This window comes from Gouania willdenowi, chromosome 6 (assembly GCF_900634775.1).
Source record: "Gouania willdenowi chromosome 6, fGouWil2.1, whole genome shotgun sequence".
NCBI lineage: Eukaryota > Metazoa > Chordata > Actinopteri > Blenniiformes > Gobiesocidae > Gouania > Gouania willdenowi.
The window spans coordinates 16196466-16208701 of record NC_041049.1 but is presented as its reverse complement, the minus strand read 5'-3'; the positions used below and the strand labels follow the sequence as shown (position 1 = coordinate 16208701).

At 37.8% G+C, this 12236-nt stretch overlaps 1 long non-coding RNA gene across 1 annotated transcript in view; it reads right to left on the bottom strand.

Annotated features, from left to right (window-relative positions):
* Positions 1 to 12236, bottom strand: part of LOC114465371 (uncharacterized) — a 248113-nt gene that overhangs the window by 204174 nt on the left and 31703 nt on the right. The window lies entirely within an intron of this gene.

Genomic DNA, 12236 nt, shown 5'->3' with positions numbered 1-12236 from the left:
AATATTAGCTAGCACCTGGTTAAAGAGTGACTAACCCCCTGGTTTTGCCACCGGGGGGGGGGGAATTTTAAAAAAAATCCTCCATCATAGGTGGGGCTCCTGGTGTAATTAAGACACACCCAGTCTATACTATAAAATCTGAAAAGAACAATCTATGCTACGCTAACAACCTACTCAATACACACTATCCCTCTTTATTCACTACTCTCTCAATCTAACCTTCTCATCACAGAAGTCAACAGGTCCTAGTTTTTATAGGAGGGGCGGGGCTAACAGTGACGTTAGAAGCCACCAAAACGTCACAAGCTACAATTCTCAGCCAATAACAAAATTTGATACCAATAGCTGTGTTTCAACCCAGCAAACGCAGAGTTCGCGGGGGCGACTCCCCTTCGTGTTTAAACGTTCTCATGACAGTTTTACCAAATTAATTTGAAAAAATACAATTCTTAACAAAATGAACATAATATACAAATATTTTAAGTGCCTCAAAACACGGTGAATGTACAAAATATATATGAATTATTTTGTTCTTTTAAAAATACTAGTATAAGTTTTCACTAAAATGGCCCCAAACTTTTGAGACTTTAGGTTGGTTCTTCTTCTGTTGCGCAATTCTTTTTCACAATGTAAATGGTGAAGCAACACTGCGCCCAGCAGGTAATGTATGGTACTGCAGCAAAAATGAAGCAGAAAGCAGCCTCTGGCAAATTCAATTATGTTACAAATAATTTTTGCGTTATTGTAAAATGTTACACACATTGTGGTTGGCGCAAATCTCGAGACGGTCTATATATTTTATTTTATTTTGTCTTTTGCCCCGTGTGATCCAGCCACTTGTACATTTGTCAGCAGTTTTTGTATGGCAGGAAGACACGTATCAAAAATAGCTTCAAGTTGTGTGTTAGCACAAAAGTTAGCCTCACAGCTGAAAAGGTCCCAGTTCCAAAAACCATGTCCGGGCCTTAATGAATGTTCTTTCCAACTCTTTGTGAGTTTTCCCTGGGCTGGCTCTGTCAAATGACACATTCCATTTTAATGGAGTCCCTGAATGTCTTTGTCGAGACCATGTTTTAACCTCCCCTGTGTTTTTCAAGACCCTCCAACACTGACACTGGTGTTCATGTAATATGTAATGTATTGTGAAACTTTTTAATAAAACTTGTGACCAAAACTTTGTCATTTGGCTGTTGATAGCATAGCCCTAAACTTTGAAATGTGTGACTACTACATTGTATTTGGACCACATCATATTTAAACCAGATATATGTGAATACAGATTAAAAAAATGTGTCAAAATGGTGACTTTCCTTTTTGAATTAACTGCTTTTTGCAGATAGGAATCACATGTTAATGCTACCACCATTAGGTTTAGTCATATATATACAATTCTTCCTTTAACTTACTAAAGAGGCTTTACCATAGGAAGAAGAGCTGACTGCCTTTGTTCTATTCGAACAATATAAAGTTCAAACAAAGTTAACAAAGCTCTGCTATCCTTAGGTTTGTAAATCCAATCATTATCTTCCAAAGTGTGTGTGTTTTTGGTGCTAGATTCTCTCTGCTCCTCCTCTGCAGCTTTGCACATGAAAACTATTGAGAGAGAGAAAGAGAGAGAAAAAAAAGAGATAATTTGTCCTAAAAAGAGAATAACGTTGGAAGATTTCCACTTGATGTGATTATTTTGACTCCTGAAGGCTTCTTAGCTTAAATAAAATTGGAATAGTTTTTTGGCAAACAAGTAGTGCAAGTGCCTTTTTTAAAGGACTTTTTACATGCAATGGGTGAGAAAAATAACACCAGTCACGTTGATGAAAACACCAAAGAAAGTTTTTAATGCTAAAGCTTCTCCTGGGCTTTGCCACCCAGTGATGACAGTATATTATTCTGGATCTTGAGCCTGGCTCAAGATTAGCCTGCTGTGTCAGAAGATCAAACATCCATTGATCCCTTATTGAGCCAAAACAGCATGAAAACACTAGTATCTAACATGGATGTTGTTCACCTGTCCCTAATGATGAGTATTGTATGATTCAAACATTAAGGAGGCGTGTTTGGACTTATTAAAAGATAAAAATGTGCATTGAATCCATTGCAAACCCTGACTGCATAATATACATTTAAGCAGCTAAGTCATTAATATTTCATTCTTGGCTTCAATACCAATACAGAGATGAAACTGAATGGGGATTTAACAAAACATTAGATATTCATGAACTCATTTAGTCCTTGTTTTAATGCAAATTTGTGGATTATCTCCTGTGCCATCATATATTGCGGTTCCTACACTAGTCCTATTAAAGCAGGGGTGTTCAAACTTGTTTTAGTTCAGGGGCCAAATATGGACAATAAAATAGAAGTATGTATGTAGAGTATATATAATATATATTTGGGGTAATTTTTGTCAACCAATTTGAGGATTGAGCAGGCTTTTGGAAAAATTAGGTTTCTTTCAGCAATTTGACAGTAGAAATGAAATTTGTGACAAATTCATTGAAACTTCATTGAATAATTTTTGGTTTTACTTCTAAATGAATCTGTTCAAATTTGATGTTTTTTTTTTAAAGTGCATTATTTCGCATGGAGGCCAATGTTTATGATTGGATTTGATACAGTGATTAAAATTTTCTCTCAATTTCTGCTTGATTTAAATAAATAATTCCCATGAAAAGTTTCTATTTTTTGAATATTGCCAAAATTCTTCACCTCAAGTTCCTGTGGAAATTTGAAGGATATTTTATGCCTCTTTGCAACCCTACTGGTATATTCACAACTAAATTATTGAGCAATTTAAACCAGTGGTTCTCAAACTTTTTTGGCTCAAGTACCCCTTTGTCTTATTTCTGAGTCCAAGTACCCCCTTTGTCCGACCACAACATTTTGCTGACAAAACAAATTAAAAACAACTATAGAGCATAATGATGGAATGAATGAGTGATGACACATTTTGAACAATCTCATTTTGTAAATAAGTGCAATGAAACAGAATTTAGTGCAGTGGTTCCCAATTTCTGGCTACCCCAAAACCTTTTTTTTTTTTTTTTTTTAAACCTACAATTAGTTTTTGATCAAGTTTGAGCTTAGATTTATTTATATTTTTACTGCATTTTAGTTTAACTAGATTTAAAGAAGATTTCACAACGTGAACATATACAGTTGTTTAAGATTGTGTGTTAATTGTTTTAATTAAAAAAAATAAAAAATAAAGATAAAAAAATCTGTTTGAATTTTTCCAAAATTTCAGGCGACCCAATTTAAATTCCAGGCGACCTCACATAGGGTCCCGACCCCAAGGTTGAAAAACCCTGATTTAGTGGCTTCTGAATAGATTTATTTCTATAGTTTCCTGTCATATCACACCTGGGGTGGGGCCAAGACTGACACTTTGTAAATTTTTCACTGACTCTCTCTCTTTCAAGTACCCCTGTGGTGCCATTGCGTACCCCTGTAGTGCCATCGCGTACCCCTATTTGAGAAACACTGAATTCAATGATTCATGTTTTCTCAGTCATTTTTGCCTTCCCCTGCAAGCCAATTTGGATGTTATAAAGGGCCAGATTTGGCCCCCAGGCCTTGAGTTTGACACGTGTATTAAAGGGTTTGAATTAAATGTGTGGCATTACACAAACCCAACAAAATCTCCCCGTCTGTGACTCTTCAGCCACAGGTATGAGTGGAAAACCCATCAAATGGATAAGAGTACCAGGGGCCCCCACCAGGGACCAATTTTCCCAAGTCTGTTCTTAGGACCTGTTCATTACTGCGAGCAGGAGGGAACAATACTCCGCTGCCTGGCTTCATTTGCTGCCATTTTCCCCTCATTCCTTCAAAGCCTCTCACGCTCTCTCCTCAGACTTCCCAAAGTGCACGGCTGCATGCCTGTGAAGTGGAGATTGGTTGCAGTGGGCTTTCCAAGGTTTCAAAGCTGTCGCTGGTGCTCAGAATGTTTTCCCTCCCCCTCTATTTTTCATCTGTCATGTTTTTGAGAGTGAAAATAAACTCGATATCTTGGTTTGAAGCTTCTTTTTTTTTCCACCGCTACTTCGTGTTGAAACTTGTCTCTAAGCCGTTGCTAGAAGAACACGAGAATGAAGCAGAAACAACTAATAGAGCAGCAAATAAGTACCAGTCTGAAACGCATCTGAAAAGGTTGTTTGGCTAGCACCAGGGTTGGGGTCAATTATAATTGTAATTGCGTAATTGATAATTACAATTAGTGTAAATATAATTGTAATTTAAAAAATCTGTTAATGTCATAAATGTGACTAAATTGTAATTGAGTTTAGATAATGGACTTTGTAATTGTAATTGGTATGAAAATTCTATAAAAATTTTCAATTCAATTTTACCAATTAAAAAATGATAATAAAAAAATTTAATCTACATTTTTATTGATTAGGAAGCCTAACAAGGTAACCAATTGATAAGAAAGAAACTATATATATATATATATATATATTGTTTTTAGTGTATTTTACAGCTGATTTAGGACCCGTTATCATAAGAGATGCTAACAGGAAGCTAACACGAGAAGAAGGTCAACTTGCATTAAATTGATTTTCTGAGAATAATTCATAATTGTAATTTTAATTGGGAAAAAATGCTTATCACCGTAGTCATAATTGACCTGTAATTGAACATGCGTAATTGAAGACATAATTGTAACTGAAAATGTAATTGACCAGCACCATATCTCCACATTAATCAAAATATTGTCAAAATATGATAAAGTCAAACAATTATGTGTAGATTGCGGTAAGACACCTGATACAATAGGAAAAATAACACGTTTTTTCCATGAGTAAAGAGACATCGCTTAAATTAGATGGCTGATGTACAATAACGATACTATATCATACCAGAGCGTGCAGCATATGATGGATTCATGCGGAAAATGAGATCTCATTTCACATTTCTTGCAACGCTTATTCCGAGCATGCGAATACAGACAAATAGAACCATCAGAGGGAAATTGATCTTTTGCATGAATCAGTTTTACAGGCGGCTTACAGATGGGTGTGCTCACAGCGGCATGCCGGATAAATCAGGTTTGTAATGGCCCCCAATGAAGGCACGAGAAGAAAAAAAAACAAAAAAAGCGAAGAAAAAGCTCAGCATCCCATACGGGCTTGTGGTGAAACCAGTGGCGGGACAATTCTCCAGAGTCCCCTTCTGAAATATGTCATAATATCCAAGTATAAGCCCTCCTTCTGTAGATCAAAATGTTTCCTTGAACTACTTCCCTTTATTGATGAATATCAGTGATGTGCGGGAATTAGAATCTACAGTAAAAGCATGTTTAAATCTCAATGTGAAATAAATAAAACCCCTAGCCAGTAGCCACAGAGAAACTGCTAGAGGAATGTTTTTTGTAAGTCTATGAAAAGTGCTGCATCTGTTTTCGTCACACATCAACTCCCCTAAAGCCCAGTGTACACTTATTGTAAATTAAAAACAGTGCATGTGTGTATTCATACGTGCCGAACCGTGTGCCAAGTTTTCTGCATTACTGTAAATCTCTGCAGCCGTTATTCCAAGCCTCTGTTCTTTCTGGATACTGGGAATTGTGTCCAGACCTACTTTCAACTTTCTGCCAAATTACTGTCATTGTGTTGAATGGCAGATACGGGGAGCTAACACCCGGTAGGCGAATTAGTATGCCCCCAAAGCGCTCAGCGCACTTTGTCAGAAGGGGAGGTGATGTAAGAGGGGATAAATATTGCAGTTTCCTCCTGACCTAGGATTCAACTTCCCCCCACACAGCAAAACACTGCCCCCTCTGGGCCACCAATAGATGATAGACTTTCAAGAATTTAAACCAGCATTTTTCATACTGATTTATTGAGTGTGCAATGTTCCAGAGTGTCAGAGTTTCCTGGTTCCCTAATGAAGATAACCCATCCTTTTCTTTAGGCTGCTACTACTTCAATGAGATGTATCTATTTTGAATTCCATCACTGCGTAGTTTTAAATGCAATAGCTTGAACAATAAGGTGACACATAGATAAACGCCGTGAAGACAGCCACAATAAAATGGCGGCAAAAGGTTAGTTTACGAGAATGTTAAACATGTAAATTTAAATCATCTTTAATTATTCATAATTTTTTTCGTTTTTTTATTTCTTTAAGTTATTGTTTGGGAGTTGTATGTTTTTAACTTGAATGAAGCAGCAAAGAAGATTATTTTTCTGTGCAATGAACTGTAGTATCAAAGTAGTTTCAGCTTATTTTTTAACTCAGTAGATCTAGGCCACGTGTCAAACTCAAGGCCCAAATACGACCCTTCAGAGCATCCAATTCCGCCCACAGGAGAAAATTAATTTGACACAGAAAACATGAATCAGTAGCTGCAATTCCATTACCTTTGGAAATGCGCAAACTCTAAATAGTGCAATAAAAACTGGTAATGGCAACACCCACACTTTGAATAAACACTCAAATATCCCCAAAAACTTTTTACACTTTAATGAGGAGGTTTTTCAGACGTTTCAAAATTGAAATGTGTCGCAAAATCCCCATGGAAACACCTGTTCCGCAAATACACTTCACAGGAAGTGATGTACCTGGGCACATGACCACTTCTCTCAGAGTATGCAATGAAAAGAAGTCTGCACAACTGCATAGTTAGCTCCCAACTTTAATTTAACTTACAACAAAAAACGTGACGCTTCGGGCTGGACGCCCTTCTTCAGACATGATTGACTACACTTCTCTCCAAGTAAACATGACGCGGTACCTGGAAACAAAAGACAGGACATTTTTTAGCCTTACACTGAATAAATCATTACTGCCGCATTAGACGTAAAACAACAAAAGAAGACGGAGTGTTATAAGGAGGTTTGGAGCGCCCGTCTACATGCGGCGAAGTTTCGCATGATGAGATTTCACGGGAGTTGTGAGGCTCCCGCCCAAAACAATGTTCAATGGAAACACGTTCAAAGTGCAATTATACTTGGTCGACATTTCACTTTTGTTTTGCGAAAATCTGTAATGGAAAGCCAGCTATTGTGCAAATTACCAAATAATTCAGTTGTAGATTGTTGTTGACAGAACTGTAATTTTTTCCAAAATCCAGCAATTTTTCTCAAATTATTGCACAAAATTTCCCCAGATTAAATAAAAATTGGTCAACAAATAAATAAATCAAAGGACATTTAAGTATGTTACTTATTGCTTAGATAATGTTGATGCCTTCCATAATATGTAATGTCTAATTTATAACTAGAAGTGCAAACTTGAGCACATTATTGTTGAAATTGTTTGTTTTCCCGCCTAAAACGTTTGGCTCAATTGTGATTAAACTAGTCCATATTTGGCCGTTGAACTAAAATTAGATTGACAACCCTGATCTAGACAAAGTCTAGATGCAAACTAGGACTGAATGACTTAAAGCCATTGGAGATGTTACAGTATAGACAAAGTCAGGCCTCGAAGATCATGTGCTCGAAAAGAAAATCCAATTCCCAAAACTTGACATTTTGGTCTCAAGTAAATACTAAATTAAAAATCTTTACCAGATCAAATTTATCAGAACAAATGTCTGTTATTCTGGTATCTTAATTGAAGTCATTGGAGTTGAACTTTTGCTTATTCAAAAAGGTTCTTCAGTTCTAAAGCTGACTTGTTTAGCTTTGATTTACTCATTATGTTCATCTCTATAATATAAAGGTTCCTGGTATCAGTTGACTTGGGGAGACTGTTGTTAAATCGTCTTGGGAGTGGAGATCATGAGTTTATAGATATTTTAGAGATAATGTCTACTTCCACTCCTATTTTGAAAGAAGACCCTTCTTGTTCTGGAAGGACCATCTTTTGTTGAATAAATAAAAATGTAAACAAGAGGAGTACAAAAGAGAATGGTAAATGCCAAATAAAATGTCACTCAGAAAGTAAATTCTTTTAAAGAATTATTCCACTTTCTCAAACACCTCTCAAAACTATGTAGAGTTGCTACCAATAGTAATTTGCCCTGCCATTTCAACCCAAACAGAGTTGAGATTTTTATTCTAAAACTGAGTTATTTATATTTGTTCGACAACAACGTCTTTATTTATTCAGCCCTTGCCCCTCAAGGTCTCGGCATGGTCCTGATGATAAGGAACTTTCCCAATACGATAACGCCCAAAAAAGGCAAATAGGCTCACAACATGCATTCCTTTCACGAGTTTATTCTTAGTTTTAATTTAATTACCTTAAAAGACTGCTCATGCAAAAAACACTTGAGGCTGAAAATTAAAGAAATTGTAAAAAGCTGAAATTTACCCCAAAAAAGTAATTGATGCAATTCCCCCGCTGTTTGATTAACATGCCTATTCTTAAGTTTCGACATTTTTGAGAGATTAAACAGTCATTAAAAGTAAAGTTTCTGACCTGAACAGACTTTTTCAGCTATATCCATTGTGCAAAGATGGGAGAACTTTCTACCTGACCGTGGAATCACCCAATGGTGGCAAACATTTAAGAGGTTGTGAATTTTCCTCGATGAAAATGGGAGAAAGATACGGCAAGAGAAACGCATTAGCAATGAGGGCACCTCAAGAGATGTCTTCTTTGTAGTCCTGCTGGACCTTTGACATGACCGTTCTAAAAAATGCATCAGGAGGACGAACAGACAGCAGAAGGTTAGTGAAGCTGTGCAGATAACTACTTTATATAGTCAAATATATTCTGGAAGTGCTCTTAGGATAATACTTTTCTGCTACGAGAAGCTTTATAAAAAGGAACAAAGGTGAAGCAGCCCTGAGAAACAGATGGAAGAAAAAAACAACTGTAAAGCTTAACCAAATGTAAAAGGTTAAAGCTTGTTGGTGAAGTGATGTTTCCTTACGCAGCCTTGTGCAAAGTGTTTTCCTGCCATCTTATTCAAGAAACTAACAAATAATGCGAACAAGTGCCGTGGATTTAATTCAATATAGAATATCTCAGGGTCAAAGGTCTAACATAGCACATACTCAGAAGTTAATCATTCCAGAAGTATTCAAAGCCAAATATCCTGTAGTTTGAATCTAACCTTGTCACATTTCCTGGAGAAAGTGTGTGAAGTATCTTTCGCTGCAGATGTTTTCAACATGAACAACTCCCAATGACAGAATTCAAATAGAAAGATCTAAGAAACAGTGAGCAGCAAATGCCATTTTTTGTTGTTATTTTTGTTTTTGTCTTTCTGTCAACTATTGTTCACATTCATTCATTTTAACAAGTAGAGAGAAATAAGTCATCATAGGGAATGGTGCAGATCATTGTAATTTTGGTGATTTATTTTGATCGAACAGAACAATCAACAAAAATATCAACCACAATACATTAAGAATTTAAAAGGACTTATAATAAATTAAATTATATAGAGCAGTGTTTCTCAAATGGGTATATGTGATGGCACAACAGGGGGTATTTGAGAGAGTGGAAAATTAACAAATAAATTGTCCGTCTTCGTCCCACCCCAGGCGTGATATGACCGGAAATCATAAAAACTCTAAAAATTAATCTATTCAGGAGCCACTAAATCAGTGTTTTTCAGCCTTGGGGTTGAGACCCCATGGGGGGGTTGCCTAAAATTTCTGAAAAATCTAAATATATTTTTAAAATGTTTTAATTATTGTTATTTAATAATAAATAAATAAATAAAACAATCTTAAACAAGTATTTCCACTAAAATGCAGGAAAAATCTGAGCTCAAATGTGATCAAAAACTAATTCTAGAAAAAAAAAAAATGTCTTTGGGTTCGCCAGAAATTCTTGATATCAAAATGAGGTCACAATCCAAAAAAGGTTGGGAGCCACTGCACTAAATACTGTTTCTTTCCACTAATCTACAAAATGAGACTCTTTAAAATGTGTGTTATCACTAGTACATTCCATCATTATGCTCTATAGTCATTTTTAGTTTTAGTTTTCTCAGCAAAATGTTGCAGTTGGACAAAGGGGATACAGAAAAGGAGAAATTGGGTACTTGAACCAAGACTATTGCAAGGCCTTTCCCTTCATGCTTTACTTTGAATTGGCCTTACTAATGCTGCAGTAGAGCCATTTCCATAGGCCCAAAACAAATGCACAAAAACACACAAAATGAGTCAAGAAAAAATAAAAACAAAACAGAAGAATTACCGGTACACAAAGATCACTCAATATACAAAATGATGCAAACCCTTTGCTCTTTCCTGTAATAATGGACAGATTGGCCATTATTCAAAAATGTTGACTGGAATTTTTATGATATTGCCCTCTGAAAATACAACTCATTTTTTTTTAAAACTTACTGAGACAATAGATGCCCATCTCTGATTGAGCTTTTAGATCAGTGGTTTTGAACATGGGTTCATTCGAGCCTCAGGTTTAGATATTTTTGAACAAAGCAACAAATTGACCCAGGCTTACATGTGTTTGTCCAATTGAAATATGGAAGTTTTGAAGGAATTGTTTTATTTTATTGAATTACGAAGGGTTCGGTGAATGCACTGATGAAGCTTGCAGGGTTTAGAACCTCAAAGAAATTGAAGAATTTGATATTTTAAGAGCACCAGCTGGGCTGGTTTATAAATGCTGCAAAAAGTATTTGATAGCACACACACGCACACATGATTGCAGTTGTTCTTTTTGGTTAACCTTACAACTTACAGACTTTGCAAATCAATACAGTCTGAATTACTATGAAAAAGAAAAGTGTTTTAAAGCCAGGAGTTTTTCTACTTGTTTGTCTGCGTATTTGAGTGTCTTTATTCTCCCATGTATAAAAAGCTTTAGGTTATTTAATGCACTCCCATCTGCAGCCCTCAGAAGCATTTTTCTCAAATTGCTAATCCTGATTGGCTGGTGAAACGTGCCCAACCAACAGGGACATCACCACATCTTAAAAGAGGAAGCGGCGGACGGGCACACCTCATTCAAAATAAGCACCTCTTCTCACTCTCCCAAGCAAGAAGGGTTGTCTGGTGGTATATTTCACTCATTATTCATAGAACCAGGGTTATGTAAACAACCTAAAGTTCTATTTCATAATATTTCATGAAATGTCTTACTATGAGATGTGGTAGCTCCCGTATTGCAGACATGCTTATCGAGCAAAAACCAGCACACATTAGGACAGTAAAAACGCTCGTGCCTCGCACGGAGCTGAGACATCCAACATGTAAAAGCGGACAAACGTGAGAGGCGAGGTCCAACTTGCTGCCGAACAAATGTCCTGAGCAGACACTCCCCTGAAAAAACTTGTATAAGCCAAAGCAATAGCCTCCACAACCCAGTGTGACAGACGTTGCTTAGTAACAGGTTTCCCCTTACAGGGATTAGCCCAGGAGACGAAAAGGTGATCGCTCTTCCTGAGGCTCCTTGTCATGTCCATGTAAGTGCGTACCACACAAACTGGATACAGCACATGAGACTGCTGCTCACCTTGTGAGGCAGAAAAGGCCAATGGGAAAACATGAGCCCACCACCGACAACACAAAGTCCGGGTTGGGCTTCAAAATTATCCTCACATCACCCGGGAAGAGCTGGTCGCATGACAGGTGCACAGATAGCACATGGATGTCACTGACCCGCTTAGCTGACGCCAGAGCCAATAACAAAACAGCCTTCAGAGAAGCAAACTTCAGGCCCGTCTCTCCCAGCGGTTCGAAAGGAGAACGTTTAAGTCCCTCCAGAAACATAGCCAGATCCCACGGTGGTACCAGTGGTCTGGACACGGGGGGAGCATGCGCACTCCCTTCATAAACCTGCAGATCAGTGGGTGGCTCGTCTGTTTCTCCCCCAAAACCTACAGTACAATAGGCGGCAACCGCCACTAAATACACTTTCACAGTGGAAAAGACTTTGCGCTTGTCAATCATGAAAGGGCCTCCTGAGGAGGCACCATCCCTCAAAAACTCTCCACTTGTAATTATAAAGAGACCTAGTGGAAGGAACTCGAGCACTCTGTATAGTGGAAATCACACTATGTAAGAGTCCCACAGCTGACAGATTGAGCCACTAAGAGGCCAAGCCCACGGCACCAGACACTCTGGTGCGGGTAAAAAGCTGAGCCCCCCGCCTGCGACAGCAGGTCCCTGCGCAGCAGGAGCTGCCAGGGATGAGCACACTGCAACTAGTAAATCTCTGCCAGCCAGTGCATGGCAGGCCAATGTGGAGCCACCAGGATAAGAGCATGGCAGTTCTCCCTCACCCTGGACAGAGTGGGGGGTATCAGGGCCAACGGGGGGGGGGGGGGGAATGCATAAAGCAGCATGCGCGGCCAACCATGC